Source organism: Cupressus sempervirens, chromosome 11 (genome assembly GCF_028749045.1).
Source record: "Cupressus sempervirens isolate cs-2001-9-10 chromosome 11, ASM2874904v1, whole genome shotgun sequence".
In the NCBI taxonomy this organism is placed as follows: domain Eukaryota; kingdom Viridiplantae; phylum Streptophyta; class Pinopsida; order Cupressales; family Cupressaceae; genus Cupressus; species Cupressus sempervirens.
The window spans coordinates 331,138,775-331,161,072 of NC_143128.1; positions in this window are offsets into that span (position 1 = coordinate 331,138,775).

A 22,298-nucleotide genomic window follows, 5' to 3' on the forward strand; every position below is an offset into this window, starting at 1 on the left:
GACATTTGATGTGATGCAACTCAATGAGGTTGCATATTAGAGCTGCATAGATGAGAATCAAAATGAAACTTTAAAAAGATGAGATTAAGGAGATTGTTAGATGTTGAGATGAGAATTAGAATGAAACTAGGGATATTAATGAAGATCAGATACATAAAAAAAAAAAAAAATTGATAGAAGAAAATTAATTGTATACTTGAATGACTATTTGGGTTGTATGGAAACTTGAGGTATTGTCATCAATGCCAAAGAGGGAGATTGTTAGAAATCACAATTGGAATCATTATTGTGTTGCCATTGATGTCAAATTTTACTAGTGAGATAGTTTCTACCTTAGTAGAATGTCATATCATTTGATTGATGAAGAGGATTTGAAAAGAAGAGATAACAAGAAGACCTAGTGGAAAGGTGAGTTAAATATGGAATTATGATGGTTGCTTCATTAGTTGGCACATTGACAAGATAATGTTCTTTAATCATAACACTAAGTGAAAAAGTCAATTAATTTGAAGTCTAGAAGAGATTATCAATAGAAGATAGAATGCATAGGCTAAATAGAGTAACTGAGCAAAATGTAAAGAAACTAATAGAAGATGTCAAGTTATGCTAGTGTCAACTGAGTGACACTTGAAGTTGAGTAAAATATAGTATTGACTGTGCATTAGTAAGGACAAGGAAAAGATAGTATAAGCCTAGTGATAATTTTGTTATGAATGAGTTATACAGTAATGACCGAGCAAGGAAACACAATATTAACCGAGTGTCAACATTTAAAATTTTGTGAAGAAATTGAGATTCCTAGACAACATAGTTGAATTTTTTGGATTGGTCAAAGCATGTGAAGGAAAAGTATTGATGACCTAGAGCATTTAATCCATGATAAACAATTTTTTATGCATTCCTAGGAATAGATTCAAGGAGAAGTTTTGAGAAGTTTCTAGAAAGGAGAAGGAGAACAAAATGATGGAAGGATTTGATGAATCTAACCTAACCCTAAGATCAATAGTAATGTTTACGTGGAAAAATATCAAGACTACCTATTTAAGGAGGCTTAAGGATTACCTTAACAAGTTAGACATTGTTGATTTTGTTTATTGACAGACTAGAGTAGTAGGCTAAAAAGAGTATAGCAGAGTAGAAGTATGATTGCTTGAAGGGTTTTCCAACAAGATCAATGATAGAGTAATGAATGCAAGCCAATCAATAAATCAATAGATGATCTATGTTGTGATCTATATTAGAAAAGTGATTTGTATTTTATAATCAACCTGATGTTACTTTCTAACCATTGTATCATTTAAAATCCTTTAATCAAGGTTGACCTAACAACTATTTATAAATCCTTTAATCAAGGTGGCAATCTAATTGAATGTTCTTAAGTAATAAGACAACTCCTAATAGGGTGATTAAATATTTTAATAGGGTCATGCCTAACTGTGTGTATTGTAACCTTTAATAGTGTTGGCTCTTAATCGAGCTCACAAAGAAGAGTGAAAAATTAGTAGCATGTTACTGATGGTTTTTACCAAATTGGGTTTCCACATTAAATCTTGGTGTCATACTTGTGTGAATGTTTTTTGATATATCTTACTAATTGTTCTTGTACATTTTATTGGAATGTGTAATTTCCCACTCAAATGTAATTTAAAATCATACTAGAGTATTCTAGAAACTACAGTTGGATTACCAAATAGGGTTAGGTAAAATTAATATTTAAGTTTGTAAAGTTCTAGAAGTCATTTATGTTTAGATATTTCTAGAAAAGTCTATTTGTTCTATGTTAGATAGAAGTCTCCAAAAAAAATTAAAGACCTCTATAAAAGAGGCACAATGTAATGTTTTCTATGATCAAGCAATGAAATGAATTTATAATTTCTATAAATGTCTATACTATGTATTTTGTGTTTAATTATCATTGTGGATCCAATCCATCCACACCCTTTAGTTTGGTATCAAAGCCAGTTGAATAGAATTGCTGATTGTGATAAAAGAGAAAGTGATATTTTGGTGCAGTCAATATGTGAAGGTTATATAGTAAAGATCATATATACTGAAATAGATAAGTGTTGGATTTTTATTATCCACTAATGGGTTAGATCAAGTGGAAGTTGTGAGTCAGAAAGATGCCAATCCAAATTTCATTAAAGAAAAGGAATGTATTGTTTGAAGAATTGTTGTTGTATCAAAAGAAAGGTCGATCATCGCTCTAGAGTCACTAGTTTGTGGAAGAGATCATTGTTCTAAATAAGGCATTGAAGTGTTTGTAGAGCACATTGAGTCTATGAAAAGAGATCACAATCAAGAAATCACCGTCATAGATGAGTGTCGATAAAAATGAATCACGGTCAGCGTGAAATTTGATGTTGACAAAGGTTTTTAGCTTTGTATTTTAAGAGGGACCTTGGATTTTCATTTGATAGATTTGAGTTTATTAAAATGGGAAAACAAGGTAAAAGAGTGTTAAAGGAAGATACAAATTTGACTCTTGAGATGGATTGTTTAAAATAAAAATGATTGAAACTAGAGATAGAAAAGTTTGCAATGATTAGAGAGAGGTCAGAAGAAAAATGTAGACTTTTAAATGAAATTAGTGAATATAAAGAGAGAATGGAAGAGCTAGAGGATAGGCTAAAATTTGTGGAAGAAGTACATAATTGGCAAGTGAAGACAACATGCAAGGTTCGAGAGAAAAATAAAGAATTAGAAGAAAAGTTAAAGTTTTTTGATGATGCTAAGAAAAAGAACAAAGTTTTAGAAGAAAATATGAAGAAATTGGAAGAGGAAAATAGTATGCTAAAGAAGGAATTGTCTACTTTGAAACAAGAGAAAGAATGTTTGAATGTGAAACCATTTGTATGTGATGTCTGTTGTGACATAAATGATTTGAGTGATTATGGGATTGAGAAATGTGACTTTTTTGAAGTTGTTTGCAAAAAGGAGTGTAATGATGAACATGCAAATTGTATTGATAGAACTTCTAGCTATTATAATGACAATATTGATTTGAAGATTATGAAAAAAGATGGGTTTCAACGGTAAAGGTCTAGAAAAGGATGAATAGGGATCAAGGAATCTAATTGAGACTATTGTCAAGTTAAAATATGTAGGTCTTGGATATGATGCAGGCACTAGAAGGATGAATAAAGGTTCAAAAGAATTTATTGAAGGAATAAATATTGTGGAATGTTCACATTGTAATAGGAAAGGGCATACAAAGGATAGTTGTTAGGATATACATCCTTGTAATATTTGTGGATTGAAAAGTCATTGTGATAAGACATGTTGGAATAGAGAGTGCAATAAAGATTTTATGGTAGTTTGTATTAAAATGGATTGTGGATGGAGCTATTGATCAAATAGGTAGAAAATTGTAGGAATGATCAGAGATTTATTCAAGTATAAATGTTCAAGTGCAAGGAAGACTGTCATAGCATTGGGAAATAGATCCGAGGAAGTCATGAAAGAAGCAAAGAGATTTTTATTTTGTAGAGCAAGGTTATTTGTAGAACAATGTCACCATTTCTAGCAGATGAAACTATCAAGGAGTAGTTAGAAGAAGACATGAATTTGATCAAGGTTATTAGTGAATCCCATCACCAGCATTTGTGACAAATGAGGAAAAATTATTAGTGGATCCTATGAAAAGAGGAAATTGTTGGCAGCCAATTGCTGACAAAATATTTGTAGAAATTAAAGGCCGTAGCTTGGAGACACTATTCATGCATTAATAGGTATGAAGATTATTGAAAAATAACATTTTGACATCAGGAAAAAGAAAGAATTTGGATTCATATGTAATAACATTTGAGGTTGAAATTAGGGGGGAGTGTTGGAATGTGTAATTTCCCCCTCAAATGAAATGTAAAATCATACTAGAGTATTTTAGAAACTCCAGTTGGATTACCAAATAGGGTTAGGTAAAATTAATATTTAGGTTTGTAAAGTTCTAGAAGTCATTTATGTTTAGATATTTCTAGAAAATTCTATTTGTTCTATGTCAGGAAATGAAATGAATTTATAATTTCTATAAATGTCTATACTATGTATTCTAAGTTTAATTATCATTGTGGATCCAATCCATCCACCCCCTTCACATTTTGCAAGTTGGTTACCATTAGGATAGTTAACTGCATGTTAATATTACAATTAAGCTTCTATATACACCGATTGATCTAAGGTTTTTAAAGTGGTTAAAAATTGAATTGGTACATCTAGACCAAAGAGTAATTGACCCCTCTTAATTATTCTAAAATAATTCTAGCAAGATTTAGACATGATGTCAATATTTAATTGCAAGAAACCAATCAAACATTATATTTTTCTTTCTCTATTTTGATATTTTTGGTCTTTAAGAAAGGATAAATTTTGATCTTACATGACCACTAATTATAATCAGTTTAAGATTGTAAACCAAGTATTCATATAATTGCAATACCATTAATAAATAAAATAACAATTCTATGCATATTTTCTTCTAATAATTTAAAAAGGAGTGAGAGAGTAAAAATTAATCAAAACCTCTTGGTATATAAAATTAATGACATACTAATAATCATGAACGTTCAATTATAATGTAATTTGGTGGAACATGTTATGTCAAGATATTCACCAATTACTATAAAACATTTAAAATTCATTCTTAAAGGATAAACTAGGAGGTCATACTAAGTGTTTATAATGTAAGATCAATAATATAGATGCTCTATGAACACTAATGAGCTCAACTCTCTAGAGATGATAGCAGCTAGCTAATGCATATGTAGTATAGCTTCCAAGATTTAAATAATCAAATAGCCAAACATTTGTGATTGAAAATAAGCTCTAGGAAAGAATGTATGGTGATTGAAAATAGGCTCTAGGAAAAAATGTATAGGGTTGTGAATAATTAAGGCTGAGAATAGGATATGATCAAGTGACTATTATCAAATGAAAGCAAGAGAGAGCCAACAATAAGACTATTGTTATAAATATATTTGTTAGAGAATTAAATGAATCAGACACAAGTAAGAGTGTTACTAAACTATTAGTCTTTAGCATAAAGAAAAAATATAGTGGAGCTAGAACATGCATGCATAAATACATGAGAAGATTAGATTCAAATATACAAAAGAGTTACATGGTAAAATATATATTACTATAATTTTCAATGAAAAACAAAAATATTAAACTTCTTGAATTTATTTATTAAAAGTAAACTAGCATAAATATCTAAATGTTCATATAGATTTCCATATTCTTAAACAAAAAACTTTAAAAAGTTATTTTTCAAAAAAAATCAAAAACCTGAAGAACAACATTCACTAATTAAAATAATATTAATATAATTTTTTTTAAAATTATAATTTTAATGTATCATAGATTGAGAAATAAAATATAATGCAATTACTATACATTTAGACCAAAAAAAAAATCAGGTCACATCACTGTAGATGATTCATTACTACTCATGATTATTATTGCATCACACCACCTTATTAGCTAAGAGGCTACTTCAGTCTCATAAGAGACCCCCCCCCCCCCCCCCCCCCCAAATCCATGCAACCATCACCTAAATTATGTATTAAGAAAAAAACAATAAATAGTAATTTTCGTAATTGGTTCATGCATTAACAAAGCCATATTAATGTATTAACAATTTGTCATAATTGAGTCATGCATTAACAAAGCTGTATTAATGTATTAACAAATTAAGATACATTTATCAGCCAAGAGTAAAGTTAGGCCGAGAAAGATGTTTTGGTAATAATAATTAAAGTAAATAAAGACATAAAAACTATTATCACTTGAAACCTGTAGTGTGCTAGGTGCTTTTGGGTATGTAATTTATATTAAAGATGAAATCTGATCCATTCATTGCAATTAAAATGCACACTCTATTTAATAACCTAAAAGTCAGATAACATATTAACAATTAATGCTTCCAAATTGGAACTATCTTGGTTCGTGGTGATAAGATCCGTGTCAAAGTCCAGTAACTATATTCCATAACTGTCTCTACTAATAAGTTGAATGCATTGTTTGTAACTGCACATTGTTACTATTTGCATTCATTATAGTCTGAAAATAATAGAGCAAGTCTCGTATTCTTTCACATTTTAGTTTTTTTCTTTTTATTCCATTTGTACTTTGATGTTGTGTAGAATGTAATTTATAATTTTTTTTTGGAAAAGTTGGGTGTGGCTAGAGATTGAGGGAAAGCCAGTGGCTAGATATTGGGTGTCTTAGAAGACAGGCATGGACCTGAGCAACAAGGGCATCAAGCACTGCCATATTTTCTCTACAGGTATTTATTGTTAAACTTAGAATCTTCAAATGATGGTTTTGTGGTTGGCTATAATCTGTTACAAGATCAAGGAGGAGGTATCAGTAACACAAATTTTCTGTATGCATGATTAAGTATTCTATTATGGGACTATACTTCTATATTAACAATACTATATTTTTTTCTCTGCCTCCTCCTTCAAAAAAAATCTCCCAATACTAAATGTATCTTTGATTGAGAACCCATATGATGCTAAAAATTTCTTTCATTATGTGCTTCCATGCGGTGATCTGGTTTAGTAGTGGCAATTCTTTTTTTTTCTTTAGAATTTGTGTCCATGCAATTTTATTTTTCTTTAAATGGAATTATGTAGTTTTTTTGGTATTCTCCATTTGGTTATCACAGTTCAATTGTGTTATAATGCTTTCAGTGGATTTGCGTTATGTCCCTTAAATCACTATCATAAATTAAACTAAAAATAGTTTACAATATCTTAACATGGTAATAACAAATCTTAGATAATGAAAATGTAACCAATTTCTATTATCAGTTGAGATCAAATCTTTCCTAATTCTTTAACAATATTCACTTCACCTTTCAAAAACCATCTGTTATTTTTTCTTAAGCCATGTAAAATTTGTTTCAATCATCCGCATGCATCACATTATTCTAAGTAGTTTGGTGTGCCCAATTGGGTTGAAGATATTAGTATTAGTAATAGAAAATAAAAATCCTGGGCAAAGGAAGTTGTGGAGAACAAGGAAAGAGAAAATTTTTGTTTCAATTTGAGTTCAACATTTTTTTGCTTAGGGTTTGTAAATCAACTACTTTGTTGGACTCTATTGTTTCTGCTTCCCATCATTTCAAGAAAAGGACCCCAGGATACATGTTAGTTTCTTTCTATTTTTCAAAGGGAAAACTTAAATATAAATTTATGTCAAAAAAATGGTTCAATGAGTTTGAACTTCTATGAGTCTGAACTGCTTATGACTATGACTACATAGTGTATGCTTTCACTAGAAAAAATAGTATTCATGCACTATAATTTTTCTCTTGGTGTATTTTATTTCATGTGACATTTTCCATATGATATATTGGCTGTTGCATTTGCAAAAAAGTATCTTTCAATTTTTAAAATTTTTTTATTGTTCACTAGGTCAAAAAAAAAAAGGTGAAACATCAAATCTGAAATAAAGGAAGCAATGAAAATAAAAGGGACAGATGGATCTTGAAAATTAGTTATAGTTGCAATTTAATTTAATTTAAAAATTTAAAACACTAATAGCAGAAAGATTGAAGAAACTCAAACCCTTGGCATTTCGTGAAAAATGAGAGGCAACCCTATGAATCCAAACCATATTTTTCTTTTATTGAATTATTTACTTTGTAAATCATTAAAAAAATGTATTCAATGCTATGATTGCAATGCCAAGACAGAAGTATAATTTCATTATTTTCTCAACAAGTATGGAATGTGAGATTATATGACCTAAATTTTTATTAAAAATGAGAAAGTATAGCCTTTCTTGAAACAATTAAAGAAGAAAAAGTAAAATTAATAAAAATAAAATTCTATTTTTAAGCTTATTCATTAGTATAAAATAGAAATAAAATTTACAATGAAAAGAGAAAACTCATATAAAAAAAGGTTAGAAATTGAAGTTTTTAAAATTTTATAACTTTGTTATGAAATTAAGAACTTTTTTTTCTCAAGTGGAATTTTTTTTTTCTATTAGATATAAGAGTATTAGAAAATACAAAGCAACCAAATTACCACCACAAAAATCAACAAGGAGGCCAAGCCTCACTAAGGAAGAATAGTATCAACTGTACAACATAACAAAAAGAGGAGAAGAAGGACTATCTAACTAAGAACATCATAGTAATTGACCACCCAAGTAGTCCAACCTAAGGGACCCTCCATCCAAAAAACACTTGTACATTCTTGAATCTGCATCATCCTGAATAAATCTTCTTTTTTAGCATTCACTTTCTTATTGATTTCTCTGTTTAGCCTAATGAAAGCATGCTCAAAAGCATGTAGATCATCCAGGGTTCTATGCCATTGGTATCCATGCTTCAACTCATAGTAGAAAAAAGCAACATGCCCATCATGAAGGAACCTTCTCATCTTGTCCCACTCAATTAGCATAGTAGCCTACACCTGCAAAGAAATTTGAAAATAAGTGAGTTTTCAAAAAAACTCAACAAGATCCCTCAGCTTACCTTGGTACCTTTCCTCGTTCCTACACTTCCAGATCTACCAGAGAATGTTAGACGACAATATATTTCAAAATAAATTGGTATCTTTAGGAAGACCATTAATATGACCAGTGATAATATCAAGAATATTAACATCAATAGGATAAATGATGCCAAATCTTCTCCATATTTCTTTAGCAAAAGTGCAATCTAAAAGAATATGTCTACCAGTTTTAGGAACTCTACATAAATTACAAATATCAGAATTAGATAAATCTCTCTTAATAGGTAGCTTGTGCAACATGACTAACCACCTGAAGCATCTAATTTTAGGTTCAACAGAATTCTTCCACAAGATATCAAAGTATCAGAAAATACAAAGCAACCAAAGTACCACCACGAAAGTTGATAAGGAGGCCAAGCCTCGCTAAGGAAGAACAGTATCAGTTATACAACATAACAAAAAGAGGAGAAGAAGGACTATCTAACTAAGAACATCATAGTAATTGACCTCCAGGGACCCTCCATCCAAAGGATGCTTGTATGTTCTTGAATCTGCATCATCCTGAATAAATCTTCTTTTCTAGCATTCACTTTCTTATTGATTTCTCTGTTCAGCCTAATGCAAGCATGTTCAAAAGCTTGCATCTCATCCAAGGTTCTACGCCATTGGTATCCATGCTTCAACTCATAGTAGAAAAAAGTAGCATGCCCATCATGAAGGAACCTTCTCATCTTGTCCCACTTGATTAGCATAGTAGCTTGCACCTGCAAAGAAATTTTAAAATAAGTGAGTTTTTGAAAAAACTCAGTAAGATCCCTTGGCTTACTTTGGTACCTTTCCTCGTTCTTGCACTTCCAGATCTACCAGATAAAATTTACAATGAAAAAAGAAAACTCGTATAAAAAAAGTTAGAAATTGAATTGTTTAAAATTTTATAACTTTGTTATGAAATTAAGAACTTTGTTTTCTCAAGTGGAAATTTTTGAATATTTGTAATATAAATATGTGTTTTAGAAATAGAAAGTGATGAATAATTAATCAAGATTTATATAAATATGTACAAAAAAATAGCAACATTATATATTTCTTTTTTTCATTGTTGTTTTCTTTTTTAATTTAGACTTTAAATTTATTAATAGGAATTAAATGATTGGTTACCAATTTATTCAAATTAGTTATTTATTTTTCTCAATCTTTATTACTAAAAATATTATTTAACCTTGTTTATTCAAAAGATTGAATGAAAAAGACATTGTAGATTTAAAATAAAAATTATAGTATATCAAAATTTACAAATGAGGTATAAATAATTTTAAGAATTTAAAAAAAATAAATACAAACTTTAGTTTTTAAGATTTAACAACTTTTTTATGAAATTTGAAAGTTTATTCTTAAAACTAATAAATGAATTTGAAGATTTGTAACTCAAAAAATATTTTAATTATAATCATGATATAAATTCTCAACCTTACAATAATCCTAACACTAAAAAAATCCTTTAAAAAATTATAAACCTAATCATAACTCTATGTATAACCATATCCATAATGTATTTTATAACACTAAAGTAACTCTAAATAAAAAACTAACCCTAAATCATTCTTTATTTTTTAACCCTAAAATTTGTGTGTAGGAGGGAGGGAATAGGGGAAAGAGATAATTTGTGTATCATAATATGTGTGTGTGTGTGTGTGTGTGTGTGTGTGTGTGTGTGTGTGTGTGTGAGAGAGAGAGAGAGAGAGAGAGAGAGTCAAGGATACTAATGAGAAGAATATTGATTCACAAATGTAACTATAGCATAAACAATAGGAAGAGAATAAGGAAGAAGAAGGACAAAGTAACATCATTAAAGGTCCTAGGAGACACTACTAGTGCCACTAATGTAGAAGAAAATAAAGAGAACAAAATAAATTTACTTGGAAACTAAGGAATATATACAAAACCCTAATTAGGTTATGTGTATGTAAAGGTAAGAATGATAAAAGAGAAGATCAAGCAGAGTTCTGAAGAGATGATAAAGAGTTAAGAGCCTTTATTTGGAGATACAGAGCCTACAAGAGGATTGAGGAAGTAGACACAAGAACAAGGGATTTGAATAGCTTTAGGAAAAAACAATTTTATAGGTCACTAATATCTTGCTTAAATAATTAACATCGTTTGCAAGTGCATGTGAAATCCATTAACTAGGTAGTTCTTGACAGGACTAGAATTTAATAATAGAATTAATGTAAATCCTTCAACAAGGTGAACACTCTATAAGTGGGATAACATACCTTAATAAATTAGTCTTTAATATGAATTTTAGATACATCCAACAATGTATTAGTCCCTCCTAGCTAGGTGAGTCACTTAGAAGGTGACAATATTTTAGCTCTTAATTAGAATTTTTTTTTACCCCAATGAAGTTTTCCCCTATAACCAAGGGTTTTTGTGAGATGAAAATTATGGAGACTTGTTTGGATAGGTAAGCTCATAATCATTTCAACAATTAAGGAGTATAAATAATTGGTTTTTATATTTCATATTTTAATTATGATTAAATTTTGATAAGGTGAATTGTTATTAAACACCGATTCACCCCACCCCACCACTAAATAGATGATTTATTATAGCAAGACTAACTTCTTGAACAAAGGGTACTATTGGTAGGATAACTACCTGAATCACCACAACACAAATGTAGAAAGGCTCACTATCAAGTATCACTACCAAAATAATGAAAAGGACCATAACAAAGTATAGTGCTAGGTTTCTTTAAAAAAATGATAAGAATTGTATTCATTTCCCCAAGCAACTTGTTTGATTAGTTCACACTTTCATTATAGATATAAATACATTTTATTATTTACATCCTCTTTGTTACGTATACATCTTAAAATATTTTTAAATATATACCAAACTCATGACCAAATTGTATTCATCAAAATAGATTTAAAATATGCTATGACACCTCAAGAAATAAAATGATCCTCAAGCATGCCAACATGTTGCTACAATCTTTAGTGTTCAAAGATATGATAAGTATACTAAGAAAAATAGGTGGCAGAAAAATCATCGAAATGCTTCACAAAGTATTGGCCCAAAGCATGATGATTCAAACAATCAATAAGACATGAAATTGTACAACATTGAATTCTAAACAAACATTAATGAACACTATATAAAGCACAAGTTATGGGGTAGAAAACAATTAATTTACAGTCATTGATGTACCAATGAACCACTAGAGGTTGGAATGAGGATGTTGTCACTAATAACAACAATATTTACATCATTGAAAACCAAATGATAACCATCATCCTCATATTCCAACAAATAATAACCCTAAATCAAATTGAATCCAAATCTCTAATTCAAATGAACCATAAACTTAATACTAAACCAAATTGAACTCAAATTTTGTCCATGGAAAAACCTTAAACATACTTAAACAATAAACTAAATATGGTTCAAAATAATAGTTAGAATTCGATTAGAGAAGTGTTTCAATTAGAGCTTAAAATATGTAATTTAATTATTAGGACTCACCATTCCCTCGTGCTAGTAGCTATATATATATTATATAGTATATTATTTAAATATACTATTAAAAAACAACACTACGAAAAAATACTAATATGTGTTATGTAGTTATATCTTATAAACCATGTATTGGATATGAAGAGTTTTTAACATTATATTAGTATGCAAATAGACTACTTAAAGCTAAGGTTTAGGGTGTTAAGTATTAATGATGTATGTTGTAAGACTCATTATGGGCTAATTTTAGTTATATCTACATTTTAATTTTGTATATAGATATGTGCTACTCCAGTCTCATAAGAGACACCCCCTCCCCCTCACCCCCCAATCTATGAATTATTGAATATATGTTTTTTGTTCTATTACCATTTCATTTAAATGTTGAAATTGTGTTTATTTATTTATTATTATTCTTTTTTTTATATTATCATTTGATTGAAATGTTTTAATTATAAAATTAATACTCTATACAATATTTTCAAGGTTAAGCTAAATACAACATGAATTTTCATTATTGGATGAAAGTAAAACTGTGGTTTGATGAAGGGGGTTTCGATGGAGCATGGTTCCCTATGACCATAATTGGATATGTCACCAACGCATAGAGGCCTAAGTTCATCATTGAATATAATAGTTTTATAATAGATGAATGGACCCATGGGCATCTTATAGATGAATTATATTCTGAATATATTTGGCCTTCACCTCTGGTTGTTAGTCTACCTGAATATATTTTAGTGGATTTGGTTGTTGATGTTTTCAAAAATAATTGTTGGTGGATAAGTTTGTTGTAGATAGTTTTCAGTCTCCTTTGAGTCACCAACAATTATTTGAAATATTCTTTCCACATACTCAGAATCTTCAAGCATATTCTCATTCCTAGTTACGTCGAGCCCATGAATGAGTTAACAAAAGATGGATACTAAAATAGTGGATTTGAATATGAAATTGTTTTGTTTGTGTGGAGATCCATATTTCTTTGCAAGTGTATTACATTTGACATAATATAAACTATTTTTAACGAGTAAGATATTTTATTTCCAAGGTTTAATATTTCATTACACTTCTTCCTACCATAAAATATTTCTTGCATCAATTATTTTATATTGTCTACCTATGATTTTATTTCCATGCTTTAATATGTTATTGCACTACTTTGTTTCATTAAATATTTCTTTTATAAAAATAATGGCAGATGTGTTCATTTTATATGCATCTACAGTTTTCTTTTTTTTTTATTTAAATACAAACATCATTTTCCCTTAGGTTTGTTTGATTATTTTCTTGGAAAAATAATATTTTTAGGTTAGGAATATTATATTGTTCACAATAAAGTTTAAATTTATGAGGAATCTTCGAAAGTCTAAGTTTGATTCAGCTTGCAAAGAGATAGGAGACACAAATTTGGGGTTCATTTATATTATGGAATTTTCAAATAGAATGAGGGGTGAGGGAATGTCTCTTCTATGTAATAGATTGAGAACTTCATTCCCTGTATTCCTTGTTTCTCTTCAATCCATGGAATTGGTTTTGGCATGTGCACAATATTATGATGCGAATGATAGGAAAGTTAAAAATTCGTAGGGTACAACATTGCTAGATAATACACTTGAAATTGTAAGAGAAGAATTCAATATTACACATCATGATCAATATGTTATTGTTGACATGAAGATTGCCAATGATTACTATTGTCAATCTGATTCAATTGCAAGATGATTTCTGAACGATAAATTAATGCATCAACACAGTACCAATGTTAAAAAATTGGCCAGAGGACAACACAAAGTTGATTTTATAGAAGAGGGTAGAGATTACATCACTCTATTGAGTGGGGTTTTTGGATGTCCTTGCTCAACTCATTTTCAGACATGGATGCTTTATTTCATCCACAAAATTTGGAACAAAAAATAGTTCAATTGGGAATCCATTATCAACAACTGCTTGCATGAAATATTAATTGATTTTATTAACAAAAAAAAAAATTCTATATTGCATCCTATTCGATTTATTTATTGGCCATGCAAAATATATTCCCAGGTCTAAATAAGAATGATAGGTTTGGAGAGGTTCAGCCAGGAGTTTACAACTATTTTCCTCAATTGGAAATGTTCAAGAGTGAAAAGCATTTTTGTAGATTAAATGATGCTTTCACATTCAATATAGTAAGAAAACTTCAAGATGAAATGGAAAGAAGAATATCCAATGAGGCTACTAATGAAATTGCAAAATATGGAAATTGGTGTATCCAATTTTGAACATTTACCTATATAAGGGTATTTGGCTTCCATGGTTATCCATGGAAGTTGCCATGTTACGCTTCTGCTAAAGTCTTTCTTTTGGAGTTGTGCAGACAAATTGTTCAAGTAACAAGACAATTTGGGGATCAATGCTTGCATTTATTTAAGTTTCCAATAACTATTGGTAATTACTCTTGTGCTGATCTTGACATAGCAGAAAGTGCAGAAATAGATGTTGCTCATCTTCAAATTAGTACTATTGGCGACATGTGATATAACTTTGATCCAGTAGGAAGGCTATCTACAATTGTAGAGAAAAGTTAGAAACACCAACTTGCTTTAGAGGGCCATTGGGAAAATTGTATAAATGAGAAACAAATAAGAAAAAGTAACTATTGTAGATTGTCAGTAGACCTCATGCAATCCTGCAAAATCCATAAGATTGCAGAAGACATAAAAGAAGATGGGAATTAGTTGCATCCATTATATGAAACGAAGAATATTTCTAGTCTCCAAATTGATTCGATAGATTGGTACTCTCAAGAAGAAACTTTGATTGAGAGTTGAACAATGGATTTCATATTATTGTCAATAAAGTGGCTCGAAAATCCATTTACATTACTTCCAATGCACTTAGTATATCACACATTTGAATATCATATCAAAAATTCCATAAATGCAATGGATTTAGTAACAGATGTTGTCATGTTGGAGCTAGCTATGATTTCAGATGGAATTCCTAGTGTGAATAATGATTTAATCATCAATGATGACAATATAGGTAAGGATAAAGGTTGTTCACCTTGTTTTCAAGTTGGGGTCAACAATGTAAGTTCTGATGATCTAAAGAAAGATCAAAAATTTCAAATTGAATCCCCACAAATTGGTAAAGATACATGCAATTCACTTGTTGTTCAATCATATGAATATGTGCAATATTCTCTATCACCAACCAAAGAAATAGTATTTCTTTCAGATATGAACAATGAGGATGGAATACACACAACATTTATAGAATATACATTTATAGAATGGAGAGATGATTTGGAAATGCTAGGTATTCATATGATTCAAAAGGCAATCAAATGATATAAAACTGTTCTTGAAAGGGTACTTGTGTCATGGGAGATTGATGAAAACATATTTCCAGAGCTCAATTTTTTAGAAGAGGATATTCCAATTGTAAGAAAGGTGAAGGAAATGCATGTTAATCAATTAGACTCAATTAGTGTTAGTCATAGCAAATCCTTGCTCCAAGAATTGTTAAAGGTGTGTAATTTGAGAAGATCAACACTGATGAATTGTCATAAAAAATTGCACACAATAAAAAGTTTTCTACATATATCCATGATAGGGATACAAAAGTTTATTGAAGTTTTTGGTTGTAATTTTTTTGATAGTTCTTCTAAATTGTGTTCCGCCAATCAGGTTATTGAAAATTTTTCTAAGTCAATGCAAAAGAAAATACAGAAAGAGGACATTGATAATATGATGCTAAAAAAAAATATGATATGTGATTTTCAGGCCCAAAGTTTAGATTTAGTGGATACTACTAAAAGTGTGAAAAATATTGTTAACTCTGTCAATGTGAAGCTCAAGTACCACTTGGGTCCTGACAAGAACTTGTTGAGAGAAGTTTTTAGTGCATTTGCACAACACTATTATGTGTAGAAAAATTAATAATGTCAACAAAGTTACTTTTATATGCCAATGATGGAACAATTAATTTTCTAAAATCATATATTTTTTTTGCATACTCTAATTATCTAATTTGTAATTTAATATGTTATGCAATTTTTAGTTTATATAATGTAGTTCTCATATTCATTTGTTTGGAATGTATTAAATTTAAACATGTCATTATGTTTTACATTCAATCTTACTATTACATAGTGGTTTCATGTGTGATTAATATACAACATGCTCTTTTTAAGGATGATGTGTATTTTTTCATACTTTGATAATTAAAAACTTGAAATGATATTGTTAGATTAGTTATTTGTTAAAATTATGTACTCATCTATTGCCCAATTAATGTCTGTTAAATGGAATCTTTATTTTCACAAAAAATGCATTATGTATTAAAAAGTTCATTATGTTTCTCATTCTCTATTTATTTTTTTACAGATAATAATCAACTTGGTAGAAAAGGGGGAAAATTTCTTTTGATTATATCATTGAAATATAGAAGTAACAAGGATAAAATAATGTCAATTTATATGTAAAGGAATAAATAGAATAATTATTTTCAATAACATTTTTAAACGTTTATATACTAACATAGTCTACTCTTTTGGAAAATACATTAAAATCATATTTGCTTATGTAAAATTTTGTAGTCCTGTATTTTATTTGAAATGCTAGGAAAATTAAAGCAAAGGAACACAGTCTAAACAGTACTTTACTTCTTAATTTTTAGCTATGCCACCAAGACATGTCAATTTTTAGTTTGAAGATGAGAGAAGACTATCAAAGAGAATATCAAAGAGATTACAGGCATAGACAAAAGGAAAAGATGGATGATACAGAAAAGGAGAGACAATGTCTACTCTATAATGAAAAATGAAGAGAGAGAAGGCAGCACATGATGGATATAGAAATAAATAATGAGCATAAATTTCTAAGAAGTACAAGTAATTTAGGTAGTCCAACTATCTCTAGAAAATATAGACCATTAGAAGTTGAAAATGAACAACTATCAATTACATCTTTTAACTTTCCTTCTACAGAGAATGGAATGCTTCAAATATCTCAAAATCAAATGGACTATATATCATGTGAACATGAAGAGGTAGCTTAAAGACAAACACAACAAAATTGCACTCAGTATAGTGTTCAACAAGATGAGCATAATGTTGGAGACATGGAGCAAAGAGTGTTGGAAGGAACACAAAGTGGAAACATGTTAGAAAGAAATGTGGGTAGAAGGAATTGTAGGAGGCACTATCAAAAAGATTATAGAAGATGAAATGAAAGAAGCTGAGAAGGAAAATAAATTTCTCATTTTGCAACCAACAAGATAGGCAACATAATGCTAGAAGAAGAACATAGAGAGTATTAGAAGAAATACAAGTCCATAATAATACTTTCACAATTGCATCAGTGGGTGAAAATGATCATCCTACATTGAGAGGTGTAGCACCACTACATTCTATGGATGAAAACATGTGTAAACAAAATGAAGATGCTGGTTGTGGTATAGAGATTGAGAGGAGCTGCAATGAAATATTTGGAAATCATTATCAAAACCTTCAGAAACTCTTTCAACATTAATTAGATAATTTGGTTATGCCTACAATGTGTTACATGTGTCAGGAGTGTTATGTTGGCATTAAAGTTAATCATATAGAAGAAGGTCCAATCTATAGTTGTTGTTAACAAGAAAAAGGAAATAACAGATTCCCAATAGAAAACAATATGGACCTGGGTTTACAACCACATGAACTTGCAAATTTGACTCAAGTAGAAGAAATGTTAATTGCACATGTAAGTCCAATTCTGCAAGTAACACATGCAATAGGGGGGCAATATAAATACAAGGGACACACAATAAGTTTCCCACAAAATATTGAACATGTATATCAAAGCCTACCATGCCCAAAAAAATACTTTCCTATAATAATAGTTCAAAAAAAAGATTAGTGTGGTACAAACTATGACTTTACAATCAACAGAAATTGGGTGTATTGTGCCCTAAGGTATAAGATTGAAAATGACAAATTTTATACTGATGTTATTGTAGATACTCATGTATTGGATGGCATTGAAATGCATAATTATTGTAACGTATTCCATCAACTAAAGAATGTTCATGTAGATGTTGACAATGAATCAAGACAAATAATATGTCTAGAAAATGAGATGGATGAGGTTAATGATACAAACATAAATTTTTTCACATCAATGGCAACATGACCACTAAATCCTCAAAAGGAAATGGAACTCATACATACATGGGTTAATAACCCCAATATAGATCCTATGAGTTTGATTGATTGGCCTCCAATAGGTATATCTCTAGTGAATGAATATGTTACGCTAGGTTTAATAGACATGGCCTTTCCAACATTATTTCCAAATGGACAATGTGATTGGTTGGAGCCACGTCTATGAAGAGTATACCTTCATGAATATGTGAAGCATCTAATTCATTATAGGTATCATCACTTTGGTAGGCATCCCCAATTTAGATATTACATGAAAATATGGTAATGAGGCATTGTGCACAAAATTCCAGTTCAGTTTTCATAAAAAAAAACATTGAAGAGTTGCCAATGACCATTAATGAGTTACGAGAACATATGGAAAATTTGTCTAGCACACACCTTGCTAATAAATTAATTCATTTTGGAACAACCTTAAGAGGTACAAGGTCATATTGTAAAAAAAGTCAAGAAGAATTATATGATTTACTGAAACAACTGGGGACCCCCACAATTTTCTCTACACTTAACGCAGCTGATTTGTATTGGTCTAATCTACATGCCCTAATCCCTAGAACTCAACCATCAAATCCAAGGGAGGCTCAAAAGTGGAGGAGACAAAATGTTATAGACTATCCTTATATTTTTGCACACTACATGCACCTCAGACATACAAAGAAAATTTGAAGAAAGGCTTCAATGTTAAAAAATTTTGGTCTTGAGATATGAATGACAGCATAGGGGATCTCCACATGTACATGGTTTTTTGTGGCTTCATGGAGCTCCAAACATGGATAAGTTAGATTGGCATAATGAAGAACAAGTAAGAGAATTTAAATCTTTCTTCCATCATATTGTGCATGCATGGAATCCATGAGCATGTAGCACTGAAAAAAAATATGCAAGTATTTCTACATTGAGTTTCATTATGTAGACATTTCTATAATTATTTTTTCATGATCCTTATATTTTTGCTACCATCTCTTTGTTTCTCCATTTAAAATTCTTTGTTTTCATCAAGCCACTTCAAAATTTTGCACAACATCTATCTCAGAAACACAAGCCAAATACTAGAAATGAATGTAGACTGTGATTATGAAGAAATATTGAATACTGTACAACAACATACAATATGTAAAGAGGGAGCATATCTCAGAAAAAAGAAGGGCAAAATGACATGTAGGTACTATCTATTTCATTTTTTCTTGACAAAACTATTCCAATGATATATTTATTGTGTTGTAACTTTTTGAACTTAAATTGTAGGTATCATGCTCCTTAGGCAGTAAATAGAAATAGATCAAAATTGTATATAGATGCAAAATGTGGAGAAAAAAAAATTGAACCTCAAAGGAACAATGATAGAGTCAACTCACATAATCGTTACATTTTTCAATTGTGGAGAGTAAATATAGATTGGAAACCAATTTTGTTAGCACATGTTGTTATTAAGTATATTGCAAAGTATGCATCCAAAGTAGAGAAAAGTTCTAAGACCTACCATCAAATGTTGACATGGTTGGCAAATATAGAGAATCATGATGAATTTGCATCCAAAGTCTACAAAAAAATTTTAACTGAAACTATTATTGAATGAGATGTTGGAGCTCAAGAAACATGTCACATACTCCTAGAACTTCCATCAGTGGAATGTAGTAGAAGATTTGTTAATCTGAATGCCTCCCAAAAAATATTCAAACCTATTAAGACAAAGAATGAAGATTGTATTGAAAAGGAAACAAAATCATTCATAGATTCATATATGAGAAGACCTATTTCTATGGACTCCATCACTTTAATTAATGCCTCTAGAGCATTGATATATAATAAAAATAGAAAGAAAGACAATAAGTGGGAGCGTAGAAAAAAGGTTGCAATTGTTAGAGTATATCCAAAATTTATTTATATTATGCCACGTGTATCAGACAAGTTTGTTGAGTTTTTCTTTTTAGAGTTGTTCTTGTATAAACCATTCCATGACATTCAAGTTGATATTGGTGATGATAATATCACAGTAGTTTCAAACTAGGAGTCACTAGATTATTTTCCATGGCATGTTGAAAGAAGAGTTGATGAAGAAAGTAGTGATGGCAGTTCTGAATCTGGAAGTGAGAATAATGTAATGGGTACTCGTAACATTATAGAGCATGAATGGGAAATCATCTCATGGATGAATCATGGTCAAATGATGGAGATTTCTGAAGTTGATATGCTAGGAAAAAGGGATGTAGATAGGCAACATAGTTGGTCAGAGCAATACAGGTCAAATGAATATAATTCAAATGCAATCAATTTTATTGGTAGAATGAGAGAAAATGGATGCACTATAAATCTTCAATGTGAACAAGAAATTAATAGTAGTAAATTGGGTGAAAAATAGAAAAAGGCATTTGATGTTATTGCGACACACTATAATGGAATTGATAATGTAACACCCCTATATATGATAATTCAGGGTACAGCTGGTATAGGAAAGTCATTTTTTATTGGTTCAATCAATAATTTTTTTAAAGATTCTGCATTCCCTAAGCATTATCCATTGCTAATTCTAGCACTAACAAGAGTGATTGCATACAACATAGGTGGTTCAACTATAGATTCCAAATTGAAGATTCAAGTAAATGATTTTAGATAGTTGGAAGGAACACGTTTGACAAGTTTCCAAGAAGAACTAAGTAAAATAAGATATATTTTAATAGATGAAATGAGCTTTCTTGGGGAGAAGTTGCTTGAGAATATAGACTCTAGACTTCGTCAAGCATTTCCTCAAAATTCCCATCTTAACTTTCGAGGTATTCTATAACAAATATATAATTGATGTAGTAGAGAAAAAAAAAATATTAGCATGGATATTTTTTTATTATAGAATTGCTAATAAATATTATATTTTTTTTTTTATGTATCTCAAGATTTTGGTTGGTGATCTTGGCCAACTCCCTTCTGTGAAAGACAGGGTAGCATATGACAGTAGGAGATGTGAAAAAATACTATGGGAAGACTTCAAGATTGTGATTACATTGGAAAAAAATTATAGACAAGAGGGAGAGAATCTAGATCAAAATAAGTTTCACCAGTTGCTCACAAATATTAGAGATGCTCTACCAACAATTAATGATTGCAAATTACTAATGTCACGTACAACATGCAATATTCCAAAAAATATAAATAATGATTTTGACAACAATGTTCATTTATTCTCTACAAATGATAATGTTCACAAACATAATTGAAGAAAACTCCATTCTCTTTGAGAACTAGTTGCACATTTAATTGCTACAAAGTTGTCAAATTATATTTCAATAGATGATAATTATGCTGATGAACTTGATATTGAATTGTTGATTTCAAGGAGATCAAGAGATATGTCGACATCAAACTTGTGGATAGAAGCAAGCCTTGTAAATGGAGCTTTGGGTTATGTTGAGGAAATAGTGTACAAGCCAAGTAGTGCACCACTTCAACTACCATTATATATGTCATGGTAAAATTTGATGCCTACTTAGGCTTTCCATTCAATAATGAACAACCTAAACTAGTACCTGTTAGTGCTATACAAAGAGGTTCTACCACTTAGATGCCCTTGAGACTGGCATGGGCACTGACAATACATAAATTGCAAGTTTTGACACTTGAAAAAGAAACAATTGATATTGGACCAAGAGAAAGAACAGGAATGACATTTGTAGCAATTTCTCGTGTAAAGTCACTATAGGGTCTGAGGATAATGCCACCATTTTCTTTTGATCTTTATGAGAAGATAAAGAATGAAAAATAGTTATAAAAAAGAAAAGTTGAAGAAAAAAGGCTAAAGGCATTAGAAAAAAACCGTCATGATTGTATAGTTTATAAGGTCTTTTCTACAACTGTTAAATAATATGCATTTGTATATAAACATGTTATAAACATAGGAGTTATACTATTTGAACAAAGAAAAGAAAATTGGACGAAAAATTAATAGAACAAATATATTGTTGCTTTGATGTTCATCATTCTCAATGCACTTTGTACTTCTTCTATAATTTCTTTCTTCTTTTGTATAACAAAAAATTATTGGTAAAGATTTACGAAAAAAAAAAGATTGTGGAAAGTTTAAAATTTTCATTCAATATGTTAGTAAGGTTCTGACTCCTAGTCTTGCAATAGGA